This window comes from Salvelinus sp. IW2-2015, linkage group LG14, assembly GCF_002910315.2.
Source record: "Salvelinus sp. IW2-2015 linkage group LG14, ASM291031v2, whole genome shotgun sequence".
In the NCBI taxonomy this organism is placed as follows: domain Eukaryota; kingdom Metazoa; phylum Chordata; class Actinopteri; order Salmoniformes; family Salmonidae; genus Salvelinus; species Salvelinus sp. IW2-2015.
The window spans coordinates 7,489,439-7,509,732 of record NC_036854.1 but is presented as its reverse complement, the minus strand read 5'-3'; the positions used below and the strand labels follow the sequence as shown (position 1 = coordinate 7,509,732).

The 20,294-nt window shown below is 42.9% G+C and overlaps 1 protein-coding gene and 1 long non-coding RNA gene across 3 annotated transcripts in view; one reads left to right on the top strand and one right to left on the bottom strand.

Moving 5' to 3' along the window:
* The window catches only part of LOC111973341 (protein eva-1 homolog A), a 167,803-nt gene that overhangs the window by 39,019 nt on the left and 108,490 nt on the right, over nucleotides 1-20,294 (bottom strand). The window lies entirely within an intron of this gene.
* LOC139028651 (uncharacterized) lies at nucleotides 11,636-12,837 on the top strand. The gene is made up of 4 exons (XR_011480856.1): nucleotides 11,636-11,675; nucleotides 11,798-11,896; nucleotides 12,012-12,087; nucleotides 12,218-12,837. It is a non-coding gene; the product is annotated as an uncharacterized lncRNA (long non-coding RNA).

Below are 20,294 nucleotides of genomic sequence, written 5' to 3'. Positions count from 1 at the left end.
TTGAGCGCTGAGTCAATCGGGTTAGTGTGTGTAATTTGAGTGTATATGTGTGTGTTTGAGCGTATATGGGGGTGTGGTTTCGGGGATATACGGACCTATATGACCCTAGCCCAGCTTTGGCATGAACCTCATGTTTGTTCTCCTCCCAGCTGAGTACTCCCCTCCATCTATCACAGCACTCGCACTGTGATAATGTGTGTGCGTATGTGTTTGTGTGTGAGTGTATCTCTGTGTATGTCTGCATCTGTATGTGTGAGTGTGTGTGAACGTGTGCGTGTGTTCATGTCTGCATTAGTGTGTGTGTGTGTGTGTGTGTGTGAACGTCTGCATTAGTATGTGTGTGAGGGCATGACACACTCACTACACACTCCTTCTCGTTGTGTGTGTATACATACATCAGCACCTTCACAGGTTTCTGGACTGGGTCATTTGAGCAGTACCGGTGTCCAACGATGAATTCCACTACTGGGCTGTCCTGACCCTTTTCGGTGATGGAATGTGTTTTAGCTGTGATCAAAAGGCGAAACATGGAGACTGGTGAAAGCACTCGACTTTTAGGGGCCCTATATCCCCTACCATATTGTCAAGGAAGGCCCCTCGCATAAAACGTGTTCAAAAGGCTACAATTGTGTTGCCTGGGTGGTGCTTTGTAAAGTCTTTGAGCCCCACCTGGAAATCAACTGAGGTGAAAGACTGACGTATTGTACTATGGTCTGACCTTGGACTCATAACCGGCGGTAGAAGTAGGGTGCATTCCTGGATGGAGCAAGAAGAGAGCTTACCCTACCTCCAATATACACACACAGCTGTGCCCCCTGCCCTGGATTCAATTGCATAGTATTTTTCTCTCTCCAAATGCTATATTGCATACCACACATCCCTCTGGCTGTGAGCACGAGAAAACACACACACACACACACACACACACACACACACACACACACACACACACACACACACACACACACACACACACACACACACACACACACACACACACACACACACACACACACACACACACACACACACACACACACACACACACAGCATAGACCATAGCTACTCACCCCTCCACTACAATCATTTCTCCCGCTCCATGATCCCAGCTGTTTTAGTCATTGAACCTTTATTTAACTAGGCAGGTCAAGAACAGATTCTTATTTACAATGACGGCGTTCYCTACACTACACTTCTGAAACACAGTTGCTGCCATTAAAGGGACACTTTGGGTTTTGGGTTATGAGGCCCTTTATCMACTTCCCAGGGGCAGATGGACTCGCGGATACCATTTTTTATTTCTCCTTGTCCAGTATGAATGAAGTTACAGGTAGTATTGCGAACCAACGCAATTTAGCGTTAGCGCAATAATGGAAGTCTGTGGGTATCTGCTCGTATGATAGCAGATAGCACAATGACTGGAAATCTATGGGTAACTCTAGTTAGCAATTCCGCTAGCGCTAGTTAGCAACTTCCTTCAAACTGCACCCAGAGACATAAAAAAGGTATCCATGGGTTCATCTGAATCTGGGGAAAATCCTGAAGTATACCTTTAAGAAACATACACCAAAATAGCTGACCCGTTGACAGTGGGAGGACACAATAAAGCGCTTGAAAATGACACGATTTTAGAGTCCAGTAGACCTCCCAAACAGAACACACACAATAGTACAAACATCTCACACACACACACACACACAAATTCCATATATTATAGTGGACTACTTATAGGGATAAGGGTGCCATTTCAGACACAACCAGTGTCTCAGTGTCCTCACTCCCCATGAACTTTGACCCCTCTCCAAACCAAACGACCTATCCAAACAGTGGTTTGGCGGGGTTAACTGTTTGTGTTTCATTCAATTTATTGGACTCGTGTGGGAGACAGAGAGGAAGGAGGCTACTGTAACTGAGTCAGCACTCTTATGATCTGGCGTGTCCGCTTGCTCGGTGGGTCAACAAGGATGTGCCTAAAAGGCCATGACATCAAAGTGTGCCTTGCCCTGAACTCACTCTCTCCCTCGTATCAGGCTTATATATGAGCTCATCACACACAAGCCCAATTTAGCCATTCTGTAAGTCACTTCGTATCAAACGTTTCTGATTGAGTGAGAGCTCCTGATGGTGGCAAAACAAGGCTTTCATTAGCTGACATAAATGTGAAGGAAATTAAGGCAAAGACAATGTGAGGCTTGTGCAGTCTGATGTTGGTGGCTTCTTCTYACCCAAACAAGTCATTATCTTTAGAGCGAGCCGACAGCTGAGACATGAATGAGACGAGAATAAAGCTTGCTACAAAGTCCACAGCCTTTGAGCAGTGATATTCTGCGTTCCATTGTGACATACAGTACTCAATATCAGCCAATCAAATGAGGTTAATAAATATGTAATAATGGGCCTTTCGGCCAACAGGATTTATGCGCTTATTATGATTATTTATTTATTTAACCTTTATTTAACTAGGCAAGTCAGCCGTGTTCTAGAATATTGGACCGTTGGGTTTCCCAGAACGCTATTTCAAGCAATTTCTTCAACTGTCACCTCAAAAATTTGCACCGGAGAAACTATATGCACTTTAGAAAAAATGTGTACTGGCTACCCACACATTCAACCCTTACAAACAAACACCCATAAACACAGACACAGACACAGACACAGACACACACACACACACACACACACACTCAACGCTGCTGTTCTATTATATAATATTGATTCCACTACCCACTCTATAAATACAGTCCATTATTACTATGGATACTACCTCTTCTATTACTTGTTGCTTTTGACTTAACTCTTTTCATGTTTATCCTTGATTCATGTACTGCATTGTTGAGGGAGCACATAAGCATTTCGCTGCACCTTTCATACGTGCTGTGAAGTGTCTACGTGACGAAGACATTTGATTCGATTTTTGAAGAAGGCACAACAACGCCTCTTTAACCTCAGGAGGCTGAAGAAATTAGACATAATTCTGCCAAACTTCTAAAGATGAGCATTCTGTAGGGCCGGTTCGCCACATGGTTCTCCAGGGCGCGGTGCGGTCAGCCCAACACATCACTGGGGGCACACTGCCTGCCCTCCAGGACATTCACACGACTCGGTGTTAAAGGACTCAGCACCTTCCCAGTACTCAGGCATGCACCTTGAGACTAATTCCCCGTGTATAAAGAGTAACTCAACGCTGGTCACCTCATATTCAATTTAGAATTTTTTGTCATTTAGCAGGTGCGACGTAAGTACATTTCCCCTCGTCAAATTAGCTATCAGCAAAGTAAGGGGGAACAAAACGTAAAGTGCAGGGGTCAAAACCGGGAGGACTAGAAAAAGGAGAATAGCGCAAAAGTTTTTATTTTTTAAATTTCATTTAGATTTTTACCGGGCCGAGTGCGGAGGAGGGGGGGGGGGTCTGGGTTGCTGTGGGTTTATTTAAGATACTCTTTGAATAGGTAGGGTTTCCAGATGGTTTCGGGAAGATGGGCAGGGACAAAGAAGAGCTTTGACTGGGCTGACTGGGAACTGCTCTCCCGTAAGGGCCAAGAGACGAGAGGTGGCAGAACGGAGTACTCCGGTTGGGGTGTAGAGTTTGCACATAGCCTGAAGGCAGGGAGGGTCAGTGCCTCTTGCTGCTCTGTAGGCAAGCACCATTGTCTTTACCCTGGTCTTGTCAAGAATCCTGTTTATATACTGTTTTTACTCACTGTGTATGTATATCCTGTATTTGTCACACCGTAATCTGTTTCACCTCTTCCTGTGATTGTCTCCACCCCCTCCACGTGTCTCTTATTTTCCCTGGTGTATTTATCCCTGTGTTTCCTGTCTCTCTGTGCCAGTTCGTCTTGTATGTTTAGTCAAGTCAACCAGTGTTTTTTCCCGTACTCCTTTTTGCTATTCTCCTTTTTCTAGTCCTCCCGGTTTTGACCCTTGCCTGTTTCCGGACTCTGTACCCACCTGCCTGACCTTTCTGCCTGCCTTGACCACGAGCCTGTCTGCCACGATCCATTCAGAAATGTAACGTTCTCCTGGCATCCGCCAAACCCAGATTCGTCTGTCGGACTGCCAGATAGTGAAGAGTGATTTATCACGCCAGAGAACGCGTTTTCACTCCTCCAAAGTCCAATGGCGGCGAGCTTTACACCACTCCAGCCGGCGCTTGGCATTGCGCATTGTGATCTTATGCTTGTGTGTGGCTGCTCGAGGTTGGAAACCCATTTCATGAGGCTCCCGATGAACAGTCCTTTGACTAATTGACTTGATGGAAAGGTGGCATCCTATGACTGTTCCACGTTGAAAGTCACTGAGCTCCTCAGTAAGGACATTCTACTGCCAATGTTTGTCTAAAGAGATTGCATGGCGGTGTGCTTCATTTTATACACCTGTCAGCCCGTATCCAGTAATTTGAAGGGGTGCCCACATGCTTTTGTATATATAAACTCAGCAAAAAAAGAAACGGCCCTTTGTCAGGACCCTGTCTTTTAAAGATAATTTGTAAAAATCTAAATAACTTCACAAATCTTCATTGTAAAGGGTTTAAACACTGGTTCCCATGCTTGTTCAATCAACAATAAACAATTAATGAACATGCACCTGTGGAACGGTTGTTAAGACACTAACAGCTTACAGACGGTAGGCAATTAAGGTCACAGTTATGAAAACTTAGGACACTAAAGAGGCCTTTCTACTGACTCTGAAAAACACCAAAAGAAAGATGCCCAGGGTCCCTGCTCATCTGTGTGAACGTGCCGTAGGCATGCTGCAAGGAGGCATGAGGACTGCAGATGTGGCTAGGGCAATAAATTGCAATATCCGTACTATAAGACACCTAAGACAGCGCTACAGGGAGACAGGACGGACAGCTGATCATCCTCGCAGTGGCAGACCACGTGTAACAACAACTGCACAGGATCGGTACATCTGAACATCACACTTGCGGGACAGGTACAGGATGGCAACAACAACTGCCCGAGTTACACCAGGAACGCACAATACCTCCATCAGTGCTCAGACTGTCCGCAATAGGCTGAGAGAGGCTGGACTGAGGGTTTGTAGGCCTGTTGTAAGGCAGGTCCTCACCAGACATCACCGGCAACCACGTCGCCTATGGGCACAAATCCACCGTCGCTGGACCAGACASGACTGGCAAAAAGTGCTCTTCACTGACGAGTCGCGGTTTTGTCTCACCAGGGGTAATGTTCGAATACGCGTTTATCGTCGAAGGAATGAGCGTTACACCGAGGCCTGTACTCTGGAGCGGGATCGATTTGGAGGTGGAGGGTCCATCATGGTCTGGGGCGGTGTGTCACAGCATCACCGGACTGACCTTGTTGTCATTGCAGGCAATCTCAATGCTGTGCGTTAAAGGGAAGACATCCTCCTCCTCATGTGGTACCCTTCCTGCAGGCTCATCCTGACATGACCCTCCAGCATGACAATGCCACCAGCCATACTGCTCGTTCTGTGTGTGATTTCCTGCAAGACAGGAATGTCAGTGTTCTGCCATGGCCAGCAAAGAGCCCAGATCTCAATCCCATTGAGCACGTCTGGGACCTGTTGGATCGGAGGGTGAGGGCTAGGGCCATTCCCCCCAGTGGGGTAACATCTCACAGCAAGAACTGGCAAATCTGGTGCAGTCCATGAGGATGAGATGCACTGCAGTACTTAATGCAGCTGGTGGACACACCAGATACTGCCTGTTACTTTTGATTTTGACCCCCCCTTTGTTCAGGGATACATTATGACATTTATGTTAGTCACATGTCTGTGGAACTCGTTCAGTTTATGTCTCAGTTGTTGAGTCTTGTTATGTTCATACAAATATTTACACATGTTAAGTTTGCTGGTAAATAAAAGCAGTTGACAGTGAGAGGACGTATCTTTTTTTGCTGAAGTTTAGTATACCTACTACTGTACATACCATTTTCTGTCTCCAACTACTGTCTATACACACCACATATGTATATTATGGATTCTCACACATGCTCACTCTAATATATCTACTTTTGGAATGTTATTTCTTGATTTCTTGTTTTGATTGCTTCAATTAATTGTGTGTTTTGTATTGCATTTGCGAGACATTCTACTGCACTGTTGGAGCTAGTTAAATATAGACATTTCACTGAACCTGCATACCTGTGTAAGCAACAAATAAACATAGATTTGATTTGATCCATGTACATGAAGCCGTGTTGGTTGGGAATTTTGGCGAGGTGCACGGCAGCCTGTGCGCCCCCCGCAAACGGTGGTTTCAGATACAGGGTATTTATGTCACAATGGGCCGCCGGTCCCTTTGGAAAAAGCCTTTACACAGCTGTGGACTCTCTACTGAGCTAAAATGACAGCCAGCTGAGAAATGAATGAGGCATGAATGAACTCAACAGAGATGCTAGTTCTAGGTCCCAAGAAACAAAGAGATCTGAGGTCGGATCTGACAATGAATCTCTGGTTGTACATTAGTCTCAAATAAAACTGTGAAAGACCTCTGCATTACTCTGGACCCTGATCTCTCTTTTGACAAGAATATAAAATTCAAGAGTAGCCTTTTTCCAWCTTTGCAACATTTTAAAAATGGTMTCCTTTGTGATCTCTAAGTCTCCAATCTCTCTCTATTTCACCTCCCGGAGGACCTGAGCCACAGGACCATGCCTGAGGACTACCTGGCCTGACGACTCCTGGCTGTCCCCGTAACCAGTCCACCTGATCGTGCTGCTGATCCAGTTGCTGCTGATCCAGTTTCTGCTGATCTATGTTCTGCCTCCCCTCACTCGGCTATGAAAAGTCAACTTACATTTACTCCTGAGGTGCTGACCTGTTGCACCCTCTATGACCACTGTGATTAGTATTTGACCATGCTGGTCATATATGAACGTTTGAACATCTTAACGAACAATCTGGCCTTAATGACCATGTACTCTTATAATCTCCCCCCGTCACAGCCAGAAGAGGACTAGCCACCCCTCAGAGCCAGGTTCCTCTCTAGGTTTCTTCCTAGGTTCCTGCCTTTCTAGGGAGTGTTTCCTAGCCACTGTGCTTCTACATCTGAATTGCTTGCCTTTGGGTGTTTTAGACTGAGTTTCTGTATAAGCATTTTGTGACAACTGTTGATGTAAAAAGGGCTTTATGAATCAATTTGATTGATTTAACTCTACTCAACTCTATTGGCCTATTCGGACCGAAGTAGTCAGTTATCTTTAGCAAGAGCAGCTGTGCCATGAGAAAACTGTACATGGGACTTGAGTAAGTGGGAGCTAACAGCTGATACGTGAACGAGACATGAATAAGTTCAACTCAACTCTACAGGCTTGTTGGGACCTAGGGATTAACAGAGCTAGTCAGACAAAACAGCAAGTCCAGCTAATATTAGCAAATTGTTCTCTGTAGTCTGTTCTTTGTTTCACTACTCCAAGGTTCTTCCAATACTCTGTTTTGGTCTATTAAGCAAGAGTAAGAAAGAATGTCACTGTTAGTCCACACCTGTTGTTTACGAGGCATGTGACAAATGAAATGAAATCAACCCTCACTGCACTGTCATCTTTTTCCGTTTGCGACGTTACCACAGGCAGTTAGTCYTAGAATGCTGGCTGTACACATTCTCTCTCCATCACTCTCTTTCTCTCTGCCTCTCTCTTACATCTGTCTATCACCTGGGTGGCATCTGATGCATCCGAACAAAACAAGAAAAAACAAAATAACTTTGTGTCAATCAGTTGTGACGTTTCGAATCCCGTTTCGAATCCCGTTACATATCCCGCAGCCAGAACCCAGGCTCTTCTGATCAAATCACTCAGGTTTCCTGGATACTGTAGTTGCAGATAGGGCCACACTTGATAAAGCATGTCTATGTAATCATGGTTTCAGTCCAGTTTGGCTCATCCATTCTTTCCTGGTTTTCTGAGGAAAAAAACGTTGAGGCATGACAAGGTGAAAAGTGCATCGTTTCTAGGCCTCGCTACACTACAATAGTAGGTTACCACAATGGTTGATGAATGACAAATCATGTCTGTGACTTCATGGGGATCATTGCGTCCAGCTCATTTGTGTCTTTCTTGCTGGTAGTACAGGTATCCAGTATATGTACAGACCAAATAATAAAATAAAACAATTTACTGTTGAACTTCATGCTTTTACCTTTGGGAATAGGTATACTCAATATGGCGGCCGGTCCACCCATCACGGAATGTACAGTCTATTCTAGTCATTCTATTTCTATGAGTTTAGACATGGTGTAAAGTATGCCTATAGAGAATAAGCCTAGACCTAGCAACAGTGTGATCACAGTCACATTCAGAGCAGCACACACATGCAGACCACATCCCCATAAGATTGCCATTCAGTCCAACAGGAGAAATGGCTTAACTAGATACGATTAGAGATGCCACCGTTCTCATATGTCTTAAGTCTTTAATGACACGGCTCCAATTCTATCTATACTTTTCTTATTTTAGGATGTGTGAATTGTTTTTTTAAGTGCTGTAAGTCAGCCTTTTATCTTTGAACCCCCAGGTAGGAACTCAAGGGGTGTATTCATTAGTTCACGCCGTAGGGAAACGTTTTGCGCTGGAAAACATTTTGCACAGAAAATGTGAGTTTCATATTGGACGAGATCAGCCTACTTGCTTCCGTTTTGGTTCTTAGTGAATCCACCCCAGATGTATGTCTGAGGTTTATACCCCAGGTATACTTTAGAATAATACTAAGTGCTATAACAGCTGTCTCCTATCTCTCTCATCCACCTCTGGTTTATGTCTGAGGTTTATACCCCAGGTATACTTTAGAATACTACTAAGTACTGTAACAGCTGTCTCCTATCTCTCTCATCCACCTCTGGCTCTGTACCCTGTCGTCAGACGAGGTAGGTAGGTAGATAAACATTATCCGAAGTGATGTGGGTTCCCCTCTAATCAAACTCCTACAGACAGACATGGTCGTACCCATAAAATGTACTAAATGAGCCATGTTTAATGAAAGTAGGTAACAGCAGGGTCAGTGTGTGTGTGAACTGTACACAACAGTAAAAATGTAACATTTACCGACAATGTGTGTGTGAGTGTGTGTGCTCATTTCTTAAAATATGTGTGTTTGTGTGTGACTGTGAGCTCACCGCTTGAAAGAACATATGTGTGTGTGCTCAATGCTTGAACATGTGTGTGTGTGTGTGTTCTCTGCTCGCTTACGTATGTGTGTTATACTCCACTAAGGCCATGCCACACTCCACTCCACAGTGTGTTGACGTTATGACTGGGTAAGCTTTTCCAGGTATAATTACAGAGCCCAAAATCTGTCCTCACCTCTAACTAATGACAACGGGGAGGTTTTTGTTTAGTCCTTCACTCTGCTGTCCTCCCTGGCACTGTCCTGTATACCCTGTCACTATACTGTCTCCCATGTTACGGTCCTATAACAGAGCTACGCTAATACTCCTTTACTGCCTTTATTAGAGCCAACTCCTAAAATGGATGTTTGCGAGCGGAGCTCTGCTCTAACACAAGCTATGCTAGCATCTGGTTTTGATCAAGGAGTGGGGGAGAAGCCAGGAGATAGGATCAGCCTACGTGTGTATACCTTATGTTTATTTATTTTATTTAACCTTTAATTAACTAGAACAAATTCTTATTTACAATGACGGCCTACCAAAAGGCAAAAGACCTCCTACGGGGACGGGGGCTGGGATTAAAAATAAAAAATATGACAAAATAAATAGTATAAATATAGGACAAAACACACATCATGACAAGAGAGACAACACAACGCTACATAAAGGGAGACCTTAGAAAACAACATCGCAAGGCAGCAACACATGACAACACAGCATGATAGCAACACAACATGACAACAACATGGTATAAAAATAACATGGTAGCAGCACAAAACATGGTACAAACATAAACATTATTGGACATTATAACAGCACAAAGGGCAAGAAGGTATAATCAACAATACATCACGCGAAGCAGCCACAACTGTCAGTAAGAGTGTCCATGATTGAGTCATTGAATGAAGAGATGGAGATAAAACTGTCRAGTTTGAGTGTTTGTTGCAGCTCGTTCCAGTCGCTAGCTGCAGCGAACTGAAAAGACAAGCGACCCAGGGATGTGTGTGCTTTGGGGACCTTTAACAGAATGTGACTGGCAGAACAGGTGCTGTATGTGGAGGATAAGGGCTGCAGTAGATATCTCAGATAGGGGCCAGTGAGGCCTAAGAGGGTTTTATAAATAAGCATCAACCAGTGGCCCATACATGAGCATGTGTACATGGTCATTAAAGAGTTTGGCTGGACAGGCACAGTTTGGGAGGTCTACTTGGCACACAGTCCTCTCTCTTTCCTACTTTAGATCCATCTGTGGCTCCTCTCTTCTATGGTCCTAAAACAGCATGCAGCACAATACACAGAGTGTGTGTGTGTCCTCAGGGCTCAGCAGAGAGATAGATAGAGATAGACAGAGAGAGAGAGAGAGACACACACACTTCCCCCACACATACACTTTTATTAGTGCCTTTAAAATAAACACCTGCTACCAGGCTGCCAGTCCCCCCCCAACCAACAACTGATCTGAGTGCAGAAATAGAGCTAACCCAGAACATTGAAATGTTTGTTCATCTCCTGATGTCTCAATTACCACTGTGACATCTCCATTACACAGATACCAATGCATTGAGAATCAAGGCCTCCGAGGCAACCAAAGYACAGATTGCCCCTTTAAGTCTATCAAAAGTGTGCGAGTTTGAGCATGAATTAGATTGAGCAATAAAAGCCACTCGGGAGCCATGACCAATATATATTGTCCTGCTAATAGCCCATCCTAGAAACGTTGTTTGCAGAATTCACAGCCTGCTACGCTTGTGGAAAACAAGGTTAATAATAATAATAATACATACATCCCCCTTTCACATGTTAAAGGTTSCAATTGATAACCTAACAAAGAAATACATTTGACCATACAATTCTCCCCCTACCCTCCTTCTTAGCAAGAATCTGTTGTCCTGCTAATAGCGCATAATGGCGCTGTACAACGTGACCGGTCGGGAGTAGGCTACAGTACTACAGTAAGAACAAAATAATCCTAACATTTCCACACCCTAATTGTAGTCTAACCCTAATTACAGTCCTAACCCTGGAACGGGTAGCACCATAGAAATAAGCTGGCTGTCACACCCTGATCTGTTTCACCTGTCCTTGTGCTTGTCTCCACCCCCCTCCAGATGTCACCCATCTTCCCCACTTATCCCCTGGGTCTTTATACCTGTGTTTTCTGCCTGTCGCCAGTTTGTCTTGTTTGTCAACCTTACCAGCGTTCGTCCTGTCAGCTTCTGTCTTTTCCCAGTCTCTCTTTTCTCATCTTCCTGGTTTTTGACCCTTGCCTGTCCTGACCCTGTACCCGCCCGCCTGACCACTCTGTCTGCCCCTGCCCCTGCCTGCAATCCTGTACCTTTGCTCTACCTCTGGACTACTGAACTCTGCCTGCCCCTGCCTGCCTTCCTGTACCTTTGCTCCTACTCTGGATTATCGACCCCTGCCTGCCTTGACCTGTCGTTTGCCTGCCCCTGTGGTTACAATAAACATTATTACTTCACACAGTCTGCACTTGGGTCTTACCTTGATTCCTGATACTGGCTTGTTGAAAACGGTGTCTATTTCGTCTGTTCTCTTTTTTTCAGATAAACAGCTCGAAAATGAACAGGTACAGTAGGCTACAATACTGTAAAGTAGGCCTAATACTGCTAAGGTACATAAAATATTGTAGCCTACACCTCACGGACTGCTATGTGTTCCACAATAATTCACTGTCGTCTCCCTTTTCAGGTATCATGGCTCGAGATTCCATTGAGGAAGAAATCATCAGGAGATATGCTGGACCCTATGTCAGAGAGGTGTTTCTGGGACCATGTCGTTTCTTTCAAGGTAGGATTATAGCAATATTTTGTTATGTTTAGGCCTATTTACATGTATATTTCTAGTATATTGTTCCTAATGTTGGCTGTTAGGCTAAATGTCTTTCTTTCTTCTCCAAATGCAGACAATGACCCAAAACACACTGCCGCCCGGGTTTGCATTGCAAATGAGGGCATAAACTGGGTCAAGATGCCAGCAAAGTAAGAAGACATTTATGTAGTAAAATAAATATAAATACATAAATAAATATATAAATCAATAATAGACCTACAACACCTTCGGTAGACCTACAGTATATCTAAAAATATATGTTTTAATCTCCACATGTAGATCTCCTGATTTAAACCCAATCGACCTAGTTTGGCATCAACTGAAAACTTTCATCCTTAACTCTGCCAAGCCTACGAGCAAAATGAACTGGTGGAGGCCATCAAGATGTTTTGGCTTCAGAAATTGACGATACAACATTGCAACAAATACATTGATCATCTCAGCAAGGTTTTACCCGTGGTTGTGGAGCTGCGGGGAAGTGCAACTAAAATGTAGTTGAAATAAATATCTCCAGTTTGAATGTCTTTTTTCTCATTATTTTATTAATGAAAACATAAAGATGTTGATGAAGAACTGTTAGGGCCAAATTGGGGGATTTTCACACCTACAGCAGCCGGGCTATGAAGAGTTGCATGTCAATTCATAAACCATGTGCAATGGATTGTCTTCCCAACTATTTTGCAATGTATATGGCTCTCCGACATTTTGCGGTTGCATGAGGTCTTGGGTTAGAAATGTAACACCTTAGAGTACTTAAGCATCGAATACATTGCAAATTAGGGGATTTTTACACCTACAGCAGCCGGGCTGTGAAGAGTCTATTGTCCCGCTAATAGGAAACATTGTTTGCATGAAGGGCTACACCTGCTAGAGTACACTAGTGAAAAACAAGTCTTCAAAATGCCTCCAGCTGTCAATCACTACTGTAAATAAAAACACAGCATATTGTTTAKATTCTTTACTGTAACCACAATGTCACAAATAATTTGCATCTACCTTTCTAATTACTTTTAGAGTTTGGGATTTACATATGTGCACTTTTCATGTTATTTTTAGTAAGTAATATGCTACAGTCCAGTTACAGTTCTGATCAAGTAGAAACAAAAAAAGAAGTGTGTTTTTTTTGGGGTGTGCGTGCAGGACAGAGGAATAGCAATTCTTYCACTATTGTTCAGGAGGAACGGAAAATTGTATGTCAATTCATAAACCATGTGCCATCAAAAATCTCTTCCCCACTATTTTGCAATCTATATGGCTCTCCTCCAATAATTACATTTAGAGGATTAGAGGATTCTAAATTAACATCTAAGGGTACATTTTTGTTAGATATTCTCACAGATCAGATTTGCCCTAAGTGGCTGTTATATAATTCTAAATGAATTCATAATAATAATAATCGCTTTGTTTAAAAAGTAACGCCTTTTTGGAGATTATTTCGTGAGCGATTGCAATCTGAATAAAGGGAAAAAGGCCATTCTTGAACATGAGGTGGGACATTCTTACTAATTTGTAAATAAAGCCAGTTTGTTATTTAGAATTATTTATTTCTGTTTTTAGAGGGAGAGAAACCAAAAGCCCACCGTGCCAATTTTTTGGACAAGGACATCCCGGCCGGCCAAACCCTCCCCTAACCCGAACGACGCTGGGCCAATTGTCAGTCGCCTCATGGGTCTCCCGGTCGCGATGGGGACGGGTATTGAACTTAGTGGATGGGGCCACTATCTGTAGCAATGCAATTTGCACTGCGATGCAGTGTCTTAGACCGCTGCGTCACTCGGGAGGACCCATCCACTAAGTTTTTAATGCTGATCAATTGCCTTCCACAAAGTATCAAAATACAAAGAGGTGTTGGCAAGAGTCTATTGTCCTGCTAATAGCCCATAATCGCGCTGTACAACATGACAAGTCAAGGAGCAGGATAATCCTAACATTTCCACACCCTAATTCTAGTCTAACCAATACCCAAARGGAGAATCAGTGATAATAAAAATCTTGTTGATTTATCAAGACCAGTCCCAATAGCAGCGTTGTCTTGACCTCTGAATGCTGTCTTTTCCCTCTTTCACTTTCCTCTTCCATTAATTTTGAAAGAGTATTTTCCAGTAAGCAATTCATGAGCCAATTAGCCAATTCATTACCTTCATTAGCCTACTTTATTCCAATATTTCTGTCATTCAGTGATATTTATTCCCATAGTAATTTGTTATGGATCCATATGGAAAATGACATGTGCAAGAGAAGGTGGTAATATTTTTCCTTTTAGAGACTATAATACATGGTGTCCAGGTCAGGATAACCAAAACGTTTCTTTATTAAAGTATTGGTACTTATTTATTTTGATCCAAAGCCATGAATGAGTAAGTCACTCAGCTTTATGTAGGTGCCGAGGCAATATGCTGCGCCATCAACTTGATTATTTAGCAGACATCACTTGCTTATATTCAGTCAACACATATATCATGGAATATAATCCAACATTTTAGTTTCTCTTAGAATAAAAACCTTTGTGTAACAACAGTTTTAGTAAGTAATACTGACGAGTAGAAACAAACAGGGTGTGCGTGCAGGACAGAGGAATAGCAACTCTTACACTATTGTTCTAAATTCAATCACCTTCTTCATCCTCATCATTCAGTTCATTGAAATTCAATTTTGAAGTCGTGCACAATTATCAGTTTCCAACATTTCAATGTTTTCCATTCACTGTCAGTTAGAGACACATTAGCGTCTTGGGACCCAAAAGCTAATCAGTGCTCTAACGCCCCCTTGTGGTGGTCTGGAGCAATGAAGCAGTGACGCAAGGCTTAGTTCAACTGTCACACACCATGAGATCCCAAAATATAAGCTTGTTTTTCTCCAATTTCTCCAGGGTACTGACACAGAACCCCTCCACTGGTTTCTTGGGCTCAGTGCTAGTGAATGACGCTCAACCTGTCTTCATCATAAGGGAGGTTTCTGAGTCAAAGGTGAACAAGGTGATTAGCTCACTATAGAACTCTAAAGCCAAAGATGTGTTTGGGCTGGACTCTATCTTTCTTAAAAACTACAAAGAGTCACTCATTGGCCCCATTACTAAGGTCACCAACACATCTATTGGTCTCGGGGTGTTTCCAAGGGTATGGAAGTCGGCCATAATAACGGCCATCTTTAAATCGGGCGACCCTGCTGACGTGAGTAACTACAGGCCCATTAGTATACTACCTGTGGTGTCAAAGGTTGTTGAAAAGTGTGTAGCAGAACAACTGATTGCCCACCTCAACAACAGCCCCTTCACATTACACTCCATGCAGTTTGGCTTCAGAGTGAAACACTCCACAGAAACGGCCAACTGCTTTCTTCTGGAAAATGTGAAGTACAAGATGGACAAAGGGGGCGTTGTTGGMGCTGTGTTTCTGGACCTAAGGAAGACTTTTGATACTGTTAACCATGAGATTCTCATCACAAAATTGTCCAAGTTCAACTTTTCCCCCGATGCCTTGAGATGAATGAAATCATACCTTGAAGGCAGAACTCAGTGTGTCAGAGTGAGCAAGGAGCTGTCGCCCACTCTTAGCTATGATGTGGGCGTGCCCCAAGGGTCAATACTGAGGCTCCTCCTTTTCAGCCTGTAAATTCATGATCTGCCTTCTGTCTGTACTGGGTCTGAAGTTCAAATGTATGCAGATGATACAAAGTGTCTCAGTGACTRGTGTTTGCATCTCAATGTGAAAAAAACTGTTTGCATGTTCTTCWCAAAGAGGGCAACAGATGCTACTGAGCCAGATGTCTATGTGTCAGGGGAGAAGCTCCAGGTGGTATCTGATTTTAAGTACCTTGGCATCATACTTGATTCCAACCTCTCTTTTAAAAAGCATGTGAAAAAGGTAATTCAGGTAACCAAATTCAACCAGCTAATTTCCGATTTATACAAAATTTTTGACTACAGAGGTAGCAAAACTGTACTTCAAATCTATGATACTCACCCACTTAACATACTGCTTGACTAGTTGGGCCCAAGCTTGCTGTACAACATTAAAACCTATTCAGTCTGTCTACAAACAGGCTCTCAAAGTGCTTTATAGGAAGCCCAATAGCCATCATCACTGTTACATCCTCAGAAAGCATGAGCTCCTGAGTTGGGAAAATCTTGTGCAATACACCGACGCATGTCTTGTATTCAAGATCCTAAATGGCCTGGCTCCCCCTCCACTCAGTATTTTTGTTAAACAGAAAACCCAAACATATGGCAGCAGATCCACAAGGTCTGCCATGAGAGGTGACTGTATAGTTCCCTTAAGGAAAAGCACCTTTAGWAAATCCGCTTTCTCTGTGAGAGCTTCCCATTTCTGGAATACACTGCCATCAGACACACATACTGCACCACATATCACACTTTCACAAAATGCATGAAGACATGGCTAAAGGRCAATCAGATTTGTGATCATAATCCCTAGCTGTGTATTGCCGCTTTCCATGTTGTCTGTTGTCTGTAGCTCTCGAGGTGTGGAAACACTTTGTTGCTTTTATGAATTTTGTCTTGCTGCCTTTTGTTCTATGTTGCTCTGTCTGTATGCTACGTCTTGCTTGTCCTATGTTCCTCTGTCTGTATGCTATGTCTTGCTTGTCCTATGTTGCTCTGCGTGTGCTCACTGCTCAATGATTGTCTATATTGTAATTGTTTTTAATAACCTGCCCAGGGACTGCGGTTGAAAAATAGCCGGCTGGCTAAAACCGGCACTTTTACTGAAACGTTGATTAATGTGCACTGCCCCTATAAAAATCAAATAAACTCAACTCAATGTTTGTAAACATTGTAAATGTAAACAAACACTGCATAGCCTCATAAAATGGTTAAAACAATAATGTTACATATCATGGATGGTTAATCCTTGCATCCAAAACTTTGTCTATTAATCTGAGAATGGTTACGTTTCTCCAGATCCATCCCTCAGCTTTTTACCTAAACAGAGACGGGGCAACGATTTTGTTATTGTTTCATCTGTGGATTTGCCCTTTAAACAGCTGCATATTATCAAGATATAAAAGTGTCACCAACAAAAAGGTAAACAATAGGCCTCTAGAAAATGCAGCATATAGCATTCGTTTTTTACATGTCAATTGCACTTCTCAGTAGTGCTCAAAGCATGCCATTCCACGAGCGCAGCATTTATTTTGTAAACTCGAATCAGAGCCCAATCAGTCCTCCATGACAACAACATCATAAACAACAGAGTAGGGCTGGCTAATAAATCCTTAGTTCTGGGGTTATGCTCAGATAAAACAATTTGGCTAATCTATACTTCCATATTTCCAAATCCTATTCTTGAAGATCAATTTTGGACAGGTAACTGTAACGGATGACATTTCGAACGTAACCTACCCAACCCTGAGTACAAATATAGTTATTATATATATTTTTTACATACACTATATATATAAAAGTATGTGGACACCCCTTCAAATGAGTGGATTCGGCTATTTCAGCCACACCCGTTGCTGACAGGTGTATAAAATCGAGCAGGGTAGGGCTGAACCGCTTGTTGCAATTTCGATGAGGCTCTCTTGTTCAGATATCGGTAAGTGGACTAGAGGCAGGGCACGAAAGGGATAATGAATCCAGTTGTTTGTGTCATCCGTTTCAGGAAAGTACCTGCGTAATTGCGCACCCAACTCACTCAGGTGCTTCGCTATATCCCATTTGACATTGTCCATAAGCTTGAGTTCATTTGCACACAAAAAAAATCATGCAATGATGGAAAGACCTGTGTGTTGTCCTTGTTAATGCAGACAGAGAAGAGCTCCAACTTCTTAATCATAGCCTCAATTTTGTCCCGCACATTGAATATTGTTGTGGAGAGTCCCTGTAATCCTAGATTCAGATCATTCAGGCAAGAAAAAACATCACCRAGATAGGCCAGTCGTGTGAGAAACTCGTCATCATGCAAGCGGTCAGACAAGTGAAAATTATGGTCAGTGAAGAAAACTTTAAGCTCGTCTCTCAATTTAAAAAAACATGTCAATACTTTGCCCCTTGATAACCAGCACACTTCTGTATGTTGTAAAATCGTTACATGGTCGCTGCCCATATCATTGCATAGTGCAGAAAATACACAAGAGTTCAGGGGCCTTGATTTAACAAAGTTAACCATTTTCACTGTAGTGTCCAAAATGTCTTTCAAGCTGTCAGGCATTCCCTTGGCAGCAAGAGCCTCTCGGTGGATGCTGCAGTGTACCCAAGTGGCGTCGGGAGCAACTGCTTGCATGCGCATTACCACTCCACTATTTATTTATATGTTTTACCTTTATTTAATTAGGCAAGTCAGTTAAGAACAAATTCTTATTTTCAATGACGGCCTAGGAACAGCGGGTTAACTGCCTTGTTCAGGGACATAACGACAGATTTGTACCTTGTCAGCTCGGCGATTCAATCTTGCAACCTTTCGGTTACTAGTCCAACGCTCTAACCACTAGGCTACGCTGCCGCCCCACTGCTGCTATGTCTCAATGTCATGGCTTTTGCGCCATCAGTAGATATACCAACATGAGCACCAGCTACGTTTGGCTACATACGGATCGTTAGTGGAATTCCCGGAAGAGAGTTAACGTGATTGGATGTTATTTATTTGACTAGGCTACCTGTATTTGACATTGTGTTGTTACCAACACTACATGGTTTAATTTTATTTTGGGCAGCTACATTTTGATACGGGGGTCGCCAAAACAGAAAGAGAAACGCAACCCTGTTTTGATTATCCCGTTGAAATCTATTGCATGAGAGGGAGGAGATGAGGTTGCAAGTCACGTTAAAACTAATACAGCTCAAAAAACACACAGAATCTGTGAATAATGTGTACATCACTGGTTAGAGGACAATCTGTAGAAGACAGCTAGCTACATTTTGAAGTGTTGCATTTTGATTCAAGTGGGTAACCAATGCGACTTTTTTAGTTAATCGCTTCCAACGATATCACACTGAAATCAATAGAACAGGGAGACAGAGACAGAACGACACAGAGAGAGCGAGATAAAGAGAAAGCGAGCAAGATCGAGACCAAAGCTGATTGTCATGATGTGCGACTCTCTCTCCTCTTCTCTCTCTCTCTCTCTCTCTGACCGTGTTTTGAACCTCTAGATCCTAATCAGGGTTAATACTATCCATCACACTAGGGTCAGATGCTGTATCTCACGAGAACTCTAGTCATACTACAATAGTATCTGTTGGGATCTGCTTCTCCTCAACACTTCTTTGAGTCATCAGTGACAAGCAGATGCTAGAGTGTGTTCATGTTTTTGCTCGTCTTGGGCTTGTTTTGTTGTTTACCCCGTGGCAGTAAAGGTTGGGACTTCGGTATGGAGTACTGACCCTAAATCAGTTATTATATTGAGCATTAGAGGGGATGGGAGACTGAAACAAAATACATCCCTCAAAGAGGTCTAACAACAACACTTTCTCAGTATGTTGAACCCGTAGGAATAGATACTATTTTTTTTGTGATGGGTGGACTGGCAGCCATATTGAGTGCACCCATGAGTAGACCAGTCAAATTGCAGTGTCTATGGAGAGGATTTGTCCCTTCTAGTAGTTATATTCCTATGGTCCGGCCTATGTAAAGTATGAATTGACAGCTATCCAGGGGTTTATTCATTATAACACACTGTAGTAAAACGTTTTTCCAGTAGAAAATGAAAACAAGCATTTCTTATTGGACGAGTCCTGGTAGTCCCTCCCTGTTTTCAGTCTATATTTTTCTATTTGGTGCCTAACGAACACGACCCAGATGTCCCTCTCCAAACCAACGTCAACCATCTGATATTACTGTAGACAACCCGAGAGCCAAACTAGCGGCTGCAGCGATTGAACGCTCCATTCGGTACACCCTGGGTTGTAAACTGCGCCGTCATCATTAAGGTTGTCTGCTAATTTTCCAAAATACGAAATATGGGAGCGATAAACCGGCTACTGCGACGCAACACAAAAAACGTTTACTGTATGCAGTGTGTTTTTGAATCCGTCTGCAACACGACCCAAAACCTCCTTACCACGAAACTTAATCTCACAACACAGTCGAATCAACAAGACACACTCTGGACTCAAGCCTATTCTTAATTACTTGATTAAACGATCCATCCCCCCCACACACACACACGTTATTGAAAGTCTGAGAGGAGAATAAGTTGTATTAGATTGTTACGAGATGTGTGGGAGCTTTTGTCAACTTTATTGACACGAAAGAGACCATGCAATGTCTCCAAAGCAATACACAATGATTAGAATGCAAGTCATTAAAAATGGCTTAAAAATCATAGAGTTACAATGCAAGTCACAGCTCAAGTAGCATATCTCTCTCTCCCTCTCACTCTCTCTCTCTCTCTCTCT